The following is a 10,994-nucleotide window of genomic DNA, read 5'->3' as shown; positions in this document are numbered from 1 at the left end:
CTGCGCCCGAGAGGGCCCGGGCGGCGCTCGCAGCCCCGCAGCTGCGGTCCTCGGCGGGCGGGGCGCGGGGCTCGGGCGTCTGGCCGCGGCGCTGGCGGCGCCGATTGGCTGCCGGGTTCCTCGTGCCCCCGGGTGTCCCCTGAGTGACTCCCCCTGCACGCCCGCGCCGAGCGTCCCCGCGGCCAGAGGCGGATGCGGAGGAGGAAGGGACCCCTTCTCCCGCCCAGAGGCAGGAGGGCGACGGGGATGCAAAGCGCAGAGTTTGCAGGTGCGGGAGGCGGACGCGGCGGGGAGGACGGGGGGGGGGGGGCTCTCAGAACCTTCAGGCGCACAGTGAGAGCTCGGCGTCTGTCTCGGCGTGTAGCCTGGGGAAAGCAAGACAAATCCAGGAATAGATTGAAAAGGGGGGGTGGGGGGGCTCCCCGGGTGGCCCAGCGGTCGAGCGCCTGCCTTGGGCCCAGGGCGCGACCCTGGAGGCCCGGGATCCAGTCCTGCCTGGAGCCTGCTTCTCCCTCCGCCTCCCTCTCTCTCTTTGTGTCTCTCATGAATAAATAAAATCTTAAAAAAAAAAAAAAAAAAAGACTTGGATGATCAAAGTAGCTAATGATATAAAAAGGAAAGTAATCGGGTGAAGAGGGATGACAGCATTAGTATAGGCATGAGATCAAATCTGAAATGCTGAGATTGAGATATTAACTGTGACTTGCATAATACTTTTAAAACAAAGTCTTCTAATCTTCCGTGATGATGGCTCCTATTAACTTCCTTTCCATCTTCTATAGGCTAAATCCTCTAATTCCTCTGTAATGTTAAGGTGACTCAGACAATTTTTTATCTACTAAAAAGTCGGTTTCTTACGAATCAGCTTAATTGGTCATAACGAACAATCTGTTCTTTTCCCAATATTGGGTCCCTTTAATTCTTCCCTGGGCACTAGAAGATTGAACTATGCTCTATTCACGCAAAAGTGTGACCAAAGCATAGTGAATCCTCTCTATTCATCCTATGATTCATTCTAATTTTTCCATAGGCAAGTGATGCCAGCAGGATATGCTAAATTTCAAGTCCATTCTGTCATAATACTATTTTTTCCATGCTCTTCATGAGTCATTTTAAACTTAACAACAAAAACAGACCTCATATGCTCTTATAATTACCCATTGTTAGATTAGTTTTCTAATTTTTTTTAACTTAGAGGATTTTTAAAAATTAAACTACTCGTTTGTAGATACGACCTTCATCATGTCCTGATTCTCTTCATACTCTAGCCCTCTAAAATAATAGCCACTAACATCCTTCCATACAACCAACTTAACGATTTTAAAATAGTTGCAATGTGACTAATTTAACAACCCTAACAAACACCCTCTTGTACAGGATATAATTGCATTTATAGCATTTTCCTAAATATTCTCTAATTTTATCAGGTTAACAGCTGTGTGATGCAGATAGGAAGTGGTATGGGCTGAATGGTGTTTTCTCAAAATTGATATGTTGAAGTCTGAAACTCCAGCACCTCAGAATGTGGCTGTACTTGAGATAGGATTTTTTTTTTTAAGATTTTATTTATTCATGACACACACACAGGCAGAGACACAGGCACAGGGAGAAGCAGGCTCCATGCAGGGAGCCCGATGCAGGACTCGATCCTGGGTCCCAAGGATCAGGCCCTGGGCCGAAGGTGGCACTAAACCGCTGAGCCGCCCAGGCTGCCCGAGATAGGATTTTTATTTTTTATTTTTTATTTATTTTTTTTTAATTTTATTTATTTATTTATTTATGATAGGCACACAGTGAGAGAGAGAGAGGCAGAGACACAGGCAGAGGGAGAAGCAGGCTCCATGCACCGGGACCGCCGATGTGGGATTCGATCCCGGGTCTCCAGGATCGCGCCCTGGGCCAAAAGCAGGCGCCAAACCGCTGCGCCACCCAGGGATCCCCCGAGATAGGATTTTTAAAGAGGTACAAAGGTAAATTGAGATCATGTGAGTAGACCCTAATCCAATCTGACTAGTGTCCTTTGCAAAGAGGAGATTAGAACACAGTCCAAAGAGGAAGACCTCATGAAAATGTGGGGAGAAGATGACTAACTGCAGTCCAGGAGAGAGGCCTCAGAAGACACCAACCCTGCTAACACCTTGATCTTGGACTTCTAGGCTCCAGAACTGAGAGACTATAGGTTTCTGTTGCTTAAATACCCAGCGTGTAGTACCTTGTTATGGCAGTCGTCACAAACTAATACAGAAAGCACACTGTTTATAATATAATACCATGGGGAAACTATTTTTTTATTTTTTTAAAGATTTCATTTTTAAGAAATCTCTACATCCAACGTGGGGTTTGAACTTACAACCCTGAGATCAAGAGCTGCATGCTTTACTGCAAAGTCATCCAGGTGCCCCAGGGTAAACATTTCAACATGAAACTACGTAGCTCATCCAGCGCTTCTTGGGGATTAATTTCCCCAAATTACATTCAGGGCTTTCTTGCCAGAAAAAGGAATACTTTCCGCTCCACTCTTCCTATTTTAAATATGTGAATAAAATAATAATAATTTGCAGTTAAGAAAGAGAATACTAAAATATTTTGGGGGTAGGGAGTGAGGGGAAAGAAGACAAAGAGCACATTAAGAAAAAAAATCATTTATTATTGAATCTCCCAAAATAATTTTACACCAGCCGCTTTCCCACTGAAATCCTTCTTGCTATACATGAATTTTGGCCAGACGTGTTGGTAACAGTAGATCTAAAATATCTAAGTACTTACTATTTTGTGTCCAAGAATGGTGTTAAATTACTCTATTTGTGAAACTACAATTGCCCAGCTAGTTTGTAATCCCCTGGGAGGTAAATGCCACACACTACACCTATCTAGAGTCAGTGAGCCTGAACAGAGAGACCTTATGGTTTAGGAAGAGTTTGCAAAATGCTAATGAAAAGAGAAAGCAGAAATATTATTTATGCTATTTAGTTGCACAACTCCACAAGGCATTTTAAAATTAACCACTTCAGGGACGCCTGGGTGGCTCAGGGAGTGTCTGCCTTTGGCTCAGGTCATGATCTGTGATCCTGGGGTCTTAGGAGTGAGTCCTGTATCAGGCTCCCCACGGGAGCTTCTCCCTCAGCCTGTGTCTCTGCCCCTCTCTGTGTCTGTCATGAATAAATAAATAAAATCTTTTTAAAAAATTAACCACTTCATTTCCTTTAAGTTTCTTTCTTTCTTTCTTTTTAATTTTAAATAGTCTTTTCTTTTTTTTAATTTATTTATGATAGTCACACAGAGAGAGAGAGAGAGAGAGGCAGAGACACAGGCAGAGGGAGAAGCAGGCTCCATGCACCGGGAGCCTGATGTGGGATTCGATCCCGGGTCTCCAGGATCGCGCCCTGGGCCAAAGGCAGGCGCCAAACCGCTGCGCCATCCAGGGATCTCTCTCTTTCTTTCTTTCTTTCTTTCTTTCTTTCTTTCTTTCTTTCTTTCTTTCTTTCTTTCTTCCTTCCTTCCTTCCTTCCTTCCTTCCTTCCTTCCTTCCTTCCTTTCTTTCTTTCTTTTTTTTAAGATTATTTATTCATGAGAGACACAGAGAGAGGCAGAGATACAGGGAGAGGGAGAAGCAGGCTCCTCGTGGGGAGCCCGACGTGGGACTCGATCCCAGATCCCAGGATCAGGCCCTGAGCCAAAGGCAGACGCTCAATCGCTGAGCCACTCAGGCGTCTAAGTTTCTATGATTTACTTCATATATACTCATTTGAGTATATTCTATGTATAGTTTTCATGGACTTCTTTATGTACTTTCTGAGCATTCATTCGTGTGCTCTATATGAAATTGGGATAATAAATGTACCCACCTCAAGCATAAGAATTAGATGAAATAATTAGCACACTGTGTAGCATTTAGTTAGAGCTCGGTAAGTGTAAGCTTATAAGAATATAAGAATTATCCTCGGGGCCCTAATGATGCTTTAAACACTACAGGTTGGCACTCTCACTGCCCTTTTATCACCCTTTGCAGCTTTTCCCTACCCTTTCCAAAATTTGATTGTGAGACTGGACAGAACTGGTTTTCTATATTCAGCCTTTATGCCTTATCTGAATAAATAAACTTGCCAATCTTCAGTGTTACCCACTTCATTCCTCTCCGGGTGCATGTATGTACTATGATTTTCCTGAAGAGGGATAAAGGGAGGGAGGTCCCTGAAAAATCTAAATATCAGTGGAATGGAGAATCTCAAAAGTAACAAAATCCGATTCCCAAAACTTCTTTTTTTTGTTTGGATAAAGTGGTGCCAGGACTGGAACAAATTTGTTATTTAATGCCCAAACTGGAAATAGGCCAGGTGTCCTTCAACAAAAGAAAGAAGGAGGATACTGTGGTATATTTATAAAAGACTACTCAGCAAGAGAAAAGAAAAAAGCTATGATACAAGCCATGTTTCTTGAAAAACATTATGCTGTGTGGAGAAGCCAGACACAAAAGAGTGTGTCAGGAGCATGCTAGGAAGGCGCACACACTGAGTTGTGTCTTTCCATGATGTCACTTTTATTCAATCATAAAGCAAGGTTAACATAATTGTAAAGCAGGTACAGGATTCCAAACTCAACGACATTTCACCATGTGATTAACTTGGCTTCTTACACAGCACACAGAGCAGAATGTAACACAAGCCACACAACCAACAAGATAACAGAAAGATGCAGGAAGTTAATGACCCAAACTCTGAGGTCAGTCTGTGGGCACACAGTTGAAATAAGGTCTCAACCTGGTCCAGGTCAGCTCTTGGCACTCAATGCTGCTTATGTTCAAGCAGTGGAGGATCTCGGTTCTGTTCAGAGATCAATCTAGCAGAGCCTTTAAGTGTTGAGGGCAGTCACCTTTTTCAAGTGGTCAGACATAGGTCATGTCTGAAGAGTTGACAGTTCTGCCAAAATCCTCCCATTTTTAAAGGTCTCAGTCCCCCGCAAGACCTCCTCTGGTTCTGCTAGTTATCGGTTTTGGGGTGTCAGCTGACGCTGGTCCCAGCGATATCTCCTAGCTGCAGTATCCTTCCCTGTTTGTGTTGCCTGCCTGACACAGGCCCCTGCTTGACATGAGTGACTCCATCTTGGTCTCTACAGAGTGCATACTGAATAATTCCATTTCTATGAAGTTTTAGAACAGGTATATAATTGATATGTGGTGAAGAAATGAGACCAGGAGGTGGGATTGACTGGGAAGGGCATGAGAAACTTTTCTGGGGTGGTGGAAGTGTTCTATATCTTGATCAAAGTGTTGGTTACTTGGGTGAATGCATTTGTCAAAGCCAAACGGTGTATTTCACTATAGACAAATTAGATCTCAGTAGGACAAATTTTTAAAAATCCAATATCTTGGGAAGAAAAGACAAGCTGAAGAAGACTTACCTACCAACTATGAATGCCAACCAGTAGCAGGTACATGATACATTGTTGTTACAACAGTGACCAGTGGTTTAGTATGTAAATAAAGAGGAATACCAGATGAGCACCTGGGCGGCTCATTCTGTTAAGACTCCAACTCTTGGTTTCTGCTCAGGTCATGATCTCAGGGTTGTGAGATTAAGCCCTGGGTTGGGCTCTGTGCTGAGCACAGCAGCAGAAGAAGGATAGCAGAATAAGTGCTTAAAGAGTGACATTCTTCTTAAAAATTAAATGTTCCCTTACTTTAGTTAGCCTGGCTATAATTGTTAAGGATTCCTGATGTTTGATTTTCATAGGCTGAACCATCCCCAAATTCCCTGTTGTTTTTTTCTTCTCCCTTATTTACTTCCATTTATTATGCAGAAGTCATTGTGGAAACCACACACGAGTTCTGCCCAAACCTAATTCGGTTGGCATGGATAAGTTGTTAATCTTCTGACTCTTGTTTTCTTCTCCTGGTAAAATCTGTGAGCTGTATGTAATACCAGGACTCTAAAGATTTCGGCAGTCCCTGACATTTGCCCTCTCAATCAGATTGTCAGAGCTTTGAACTTGGCCCTGGTTAATAACAGGTCAATAAAATCTGTAAAAATAAAGTGTATTTACAAGGCAAAGTGTAAGCTGGTTGCCGAATAAAACTAAGCGTTGTGACTTCCTGCTGCAGGTAGCATGCTTGGTTCTTGGTCTGATAATGAAGTCTCATTTCTAAGGGTCTTAAAGAATCATGTTTTAGGAAGGGCATTGAAAGTTACCTACTCCTTCTAGGGCACCTGGCTGGCTCAGTCAGAAGAGCATGCAACTGTTGATCTTGGAGTCATGAGTTTGAGGCCCATGTTGGGTGTAAAAATTACTTAAATAAAAGCTTTTTAAAAATGTTACCTATTCCTTCCTTTAGGCAAGAACGTACAGCAAACCAGGTATTTGAAAGTCAATCTCTTATTCTGATTTTAAAAAGAGTAATACATAAGTCTTTTTTTTTTTAATTTGAAAATGCAGGAAACCATAAAAGAAGAAATAATCATCTTTTAATTGTTTCCACTTAGGTAATTTGTAACATTTCTTTTTTTTTTTTTAATTTGTAACATTTCTATGTGTATTTTTCCAGTCTCTGCCCCCTAAGTATCTGTGATATTTTAAATATTTTTTTAAGATTTTATTTATTTATTCATGAGAGACAGAAAGAGAGAGGCAGGGACATAGGTAGAGGGAGAAACAGGCTCCCTGCAGGGACCCCGATGTGGGACTCGATCCCAGGACCCCAGAATCATGACCTGAGCCAAAAGCAGATACTCAACCACTGAGCCACCCAGGTGCCTCAATATTTTAAATCTTTACAAATATTTCTATGTATAGTATTCACATAGTTAACAAATATGTGAACAATTACATATCATTAACATTTCCATGTTATTTTTCCACAAATAATTTTTAATGATCATATTCTAGTCCAGGGTTTCAGCAATATTTTCCTGTGAAGGGGCCAAATAGTAAACATTTTGGGCTTTGCAAGCCATATGGTCTCTGTCACAATACAGCTCTGCCCTGCGAGTGGGAAACTAGCAGTAGACAATATGTAGACGAATGGGCATGGCTGTATTTCAATACAACTTTACTTATTAAAAGAAAAAAACACACACACACACACAAAAAAACCCAGCAGCTGGACTTGAACCTGTAGGCCATTATTTGCTGACTTCTAGATTAAAAAGAAATCCATTGTTTAGGAATATTTCGAAATTTGTCTGACCAAGACCCTATTGTCAACACATAGGCTACATCAGGAGTTTTGGTTTTGTTTTGGCCACTGTGAACAAAACATATATATATATATATAATATATATATATATATATATATATATATTATATATATCAGTAGGATGAATGCTGAGAAATAGAACTGGTACTAAGGCCATTGTTACATAAAACAAGTACACACACACACACACACACACACACTTTGCCTTTCTACTCTCAGAGATAACCTCTGTTAAGTGTGAAATATATCCTTTCAGATTTTTTTTTACATGCTTAAACTCTCCCTCTCCCATCAATGTCATCATAATATGCTTTTTGTTCATTAATCTGCTCTTTCCACATGACAGTGTATGTTGAGGATCTTGCCATGTCAGTGAGTATTGATTTGCCTCATCCTTTTTATTTTTTATTTTTTTAGATTTTATTTATTTATTCATGAGAGACACACACACACACAGAGAGAGAGAGAGGCAAAGACACAGGCAGAGGGAGAAGCAGGCTCCATGTAGGGAGCCCGACGTGGGACTCGATCCCGGGTCTCCAGGATCATGCCCTGGGCCGAAGGGGGCGCTAAACTGCTAGCCACCCAGGCGTCCGGCCTCATCCTTTTTAAACAGCTATTTGATATTTTATTAAATGGATTTATTCTCTCAATAAATATTTACTGAGCACTGAGTGTCAGACATTGCTCTCAGTACTGAGAATACTGTGTGAACAAAACAAAGTGTTTGCCTTCAAGGAGCTTACTTTCCAGTGGAAGAAGACAGATCGAAGGTGAATAAATAAATGTATAGTGTCTATTGGTGACAAGTACCATGGAGGAGATAAAGCATGTTAAGATTGCTATCTGTGTGTGTGTGTGTGTGGGGGGGGAGTTGTTCTCGCACACAAGGGAAAGCTCTTTTGAATAGATAGCTTGTCGCTGGATGGGAGGCTTGTAGGCACCTGGGGAAAGAGCATGCCAGACAGAGAAAGCAGCAAGTGCAAAGGCCCTGAAGGTGAAGTATGCTGGGACTTTTCCAGGAACAAGGAGGCCATGTGGCTGGAGTGAAGAAGGTAAGGGGGAGGATACAAAGATACAAAGAGATGATATCAAAGAGGTAGACTTGTAGGCATTGTAGACACTTTGGCTTTTCTCTAAGATGGTTAACCACTGAAGCAATTTTGAGAAAAAATAGCATCATCTGGCTTAGGGTTTTGTGTGTGTATGTTTTAAATTTTTATTTATTTGAGAGAGAGAGAGAGAGAGAGCAGGAGGAGCAGAAGAAGACGGAGAGAATCCCAAGCAGACCCCCTGCTGAGAGCAGAGCTGGATGCAGGGCTTCATCCCATGACTCTGAGATCATGATCTGAGCTGAAACCCAGAGTCAGATGCTTAGCCGACTGAGCCACCCAGGCCCCCCATAAGTATTTTGACTACTGTACCTTCACGGTAAGTTTTGAAATAGGAAGTGTGAGATCTCCAACTATTTCTTCTTTTTCAAGATTGTTTTGGCTATATTGGCTACATTGACAATTTTCCTATTGTTTTGATTCCTTGAAATTCAATATGAACTTTTGAATGAGTTTTTCTATTTCTGTACAAAGCACCATTAAAATCTGTATAAAGATTGTGTTGGATTTGTAGATTCCTTTGGGTAGTATTATCTTAACAAAATAAATCTTCCCATCCATGAATATGGAATATCTTCTCATTTATTCAATACTTTTTAGCATAGAAGACTTTCATCTCCCTGGTTAAATTTATTCCTATTTTATTCTTTTTGATGCTATTGTAAATGAAACAGCTTTCCTAATTTCCTTTTCAGATTGTTGTTAAAAATACAGAAATAGGACTTGATTTTTGTGTGTTGATTTTGTATAATTTTGAATTCATTTATTAGATCTGGTAGTCTTTTTAAAAAATGTTTATCAGTCAATTCAAGACAGGAGACAGTAATAAGCTAAATCAGACTTTGACTGGTTCTAGTAATGTGGGAGCCACTTGTTTAGCATTTCAGATAAGAGGGCTCAGTAAGGAGCTGAGGCCCATTTCCAGGCAATCCCTGCATTTCTGATAAGAGGGTTCCTAGGAGAAGCCTATTTCCTCCACCCCAAGCTCTATAATATGTCTAAGACAATACAAAATGCAACAGAATCTTTGTTCTTTTGTTTTTTAATTCTTTTCTTTTTTTTTCCGGAGAGGGGGCAGGTAGGCGGAGGGAGAGGGAGAGAGAATCTTAAGCAGTCTCTACGCCCAGCATCGAGCCCAATGTGGGACTCAGTCTCACAACCCTGAAATCATTACCTGAGCCAAATTAAGAGTTGGATGCTTACCCAATTGAGCCACCCAGATACCCAAGAATCTTTTTTCCTAAATAGCTATTTATTCTACTCTCTGTATATCTTCCAAGTATTGCCATTTGTATAAATTGATATCTCCTAATAGGTAAGTTCCTGGTAATATATATAATTTATATATCTTTTTAGACAAGTCTGTACATGAAGTCTAGAAGTTGTTGCAAAACTAATTTTCCTCCTTGAGTCTCCTATCAAGTCTATAATTGAGTCCCTCCTCTCTGGACTCCTTCTGTCTTCACCGTCCACTTATGCCTGACCTTTCTGCAGTGTTCTGGTTTTTTCCTTTTGACCTTGGAGATCTTGCAGTTCCAGGATAACTGAGATGAAGGAAAATAATCATTCCAGTCTAAGCTCGGAATTCAATATGTAAAGGACAAATCTCTCTTTTGGTTGACTGCATTATTTTAAAAGATTTATTTACTTATTCATGAGAAACACACACACACACACACACACACAGAGAGGCAGAGACACAGGCAGAGGGAGAAGTAGACTCCATGCAGGGAGCCTGACACGGGACTCGATCCCGGGTCTCCAGGATCACGCCCTGGGCTGAAGGCAGCGCTAAACTGCTAAGCCACCAGGGCTGCCCTGGTTGACTGCATTTTTAAAAAATTTCCAAACTTGTTAAGTTTTTAATTCCAGCCAAGTTAACATACAGTGTTATATTAGTTTCAGGTCTACAATATAGTGTGATTCATACCCAGTGCTCATCACAAACGCATTCCTTAATCCCCATCACCTATTTAACTCATCCCCACACCCCTCTTCCCTCTGGGAATCATGAATTTGTTTTCTATAATTAAGAATCTTTTCCTTGGGTTCTTTTTCTCTTTGCTTGTTTCATTTTTTAAATTCCATGAGTGAAATCATATGGTATTTGTCTTTCTCTGACTTATTTTGTTTAGCATTATACTCTATAGCTCCATTTATGTCATTGCAAATGGTAAGATTTCATTCTTTTTTATGGCTAAATAATATTCCACCGTGTGTGTGTGTGTGTGTGTGTGTGTGTGTGTGTGTATCACACCTTCTTTATCCATTCTTCAGTTGATGGACACTTGGGGTGCTTCCATAATTTGGCTATTGTAAATAATGCTACTGTAAACACAGGGATGCATGTATCCCTTTGAATTAGTGTCCTTGTATTTTTTGAGTAAATTTTCAGTAGTGTAATTGGATCATAGGGTAGTTTTAATTTTAAATTTTCAAGTAGTGGTAATCCCTGGGTGGCTCAGCAGTTTAGTGCCTGCATTTGGCCCAGGGTGTGATCCTGAAGTCCCGGGATCAAGTCCCACATCGGGCTCCCTGCAGGGAGCCTGCTTCTCCCTCTGCCTGGGTCTCTGCCTCTCTCTCTCTCTGTGTCTCTCATGAATAAATAAAATCTTAAAAAAATTTTTTTCGAGTAGTCTCCATACTGTTTTCCGCAGTGACTGCACCAGTTTGCATTCTACCAATGTGCACT

The 10,994-nt window shown here is 41.2% G+C and overlaps 1 long non-coding RNA gene across 1 annotated transcript; it reads left to right on the top strand.

Annotated features, from left to right (window-relative positions):
• Positions 1–47: 47 nt before the first annotated feature.
• On the top strand, positions 48–4,113 carry LOC125754207 (uncharacterized). Its single transcript, XR_007407829.1, has 2 exons — positions 48–268; positions 1,787–4,113. It is a non-coding gene; the product is annotated as an uncharacterized LOC125754207 (long non-coding RNA).
• Positions 4,114–10,994: the final 6,881 nt, after the last annotated feature.

Source organism: Canis lupus, chromosome 32 (assembly GCF_003254725.2).
Source record: "Canis lupus dingo isolate Sandy chromosome 32, ASM325472v2, whole genome shotgun sequence".
Classification (NCBI taxonomy): domain Eukaryota; kingdom Metazoa; phylum Chordata; class Mammalia; order Carnivora; family Canidae; genus Canis; species Canis lupus.
Note: the sequence above shows the minus strand (reverse complement) of the source record. Positions and strands in the feature narration are given on the sequence as shown.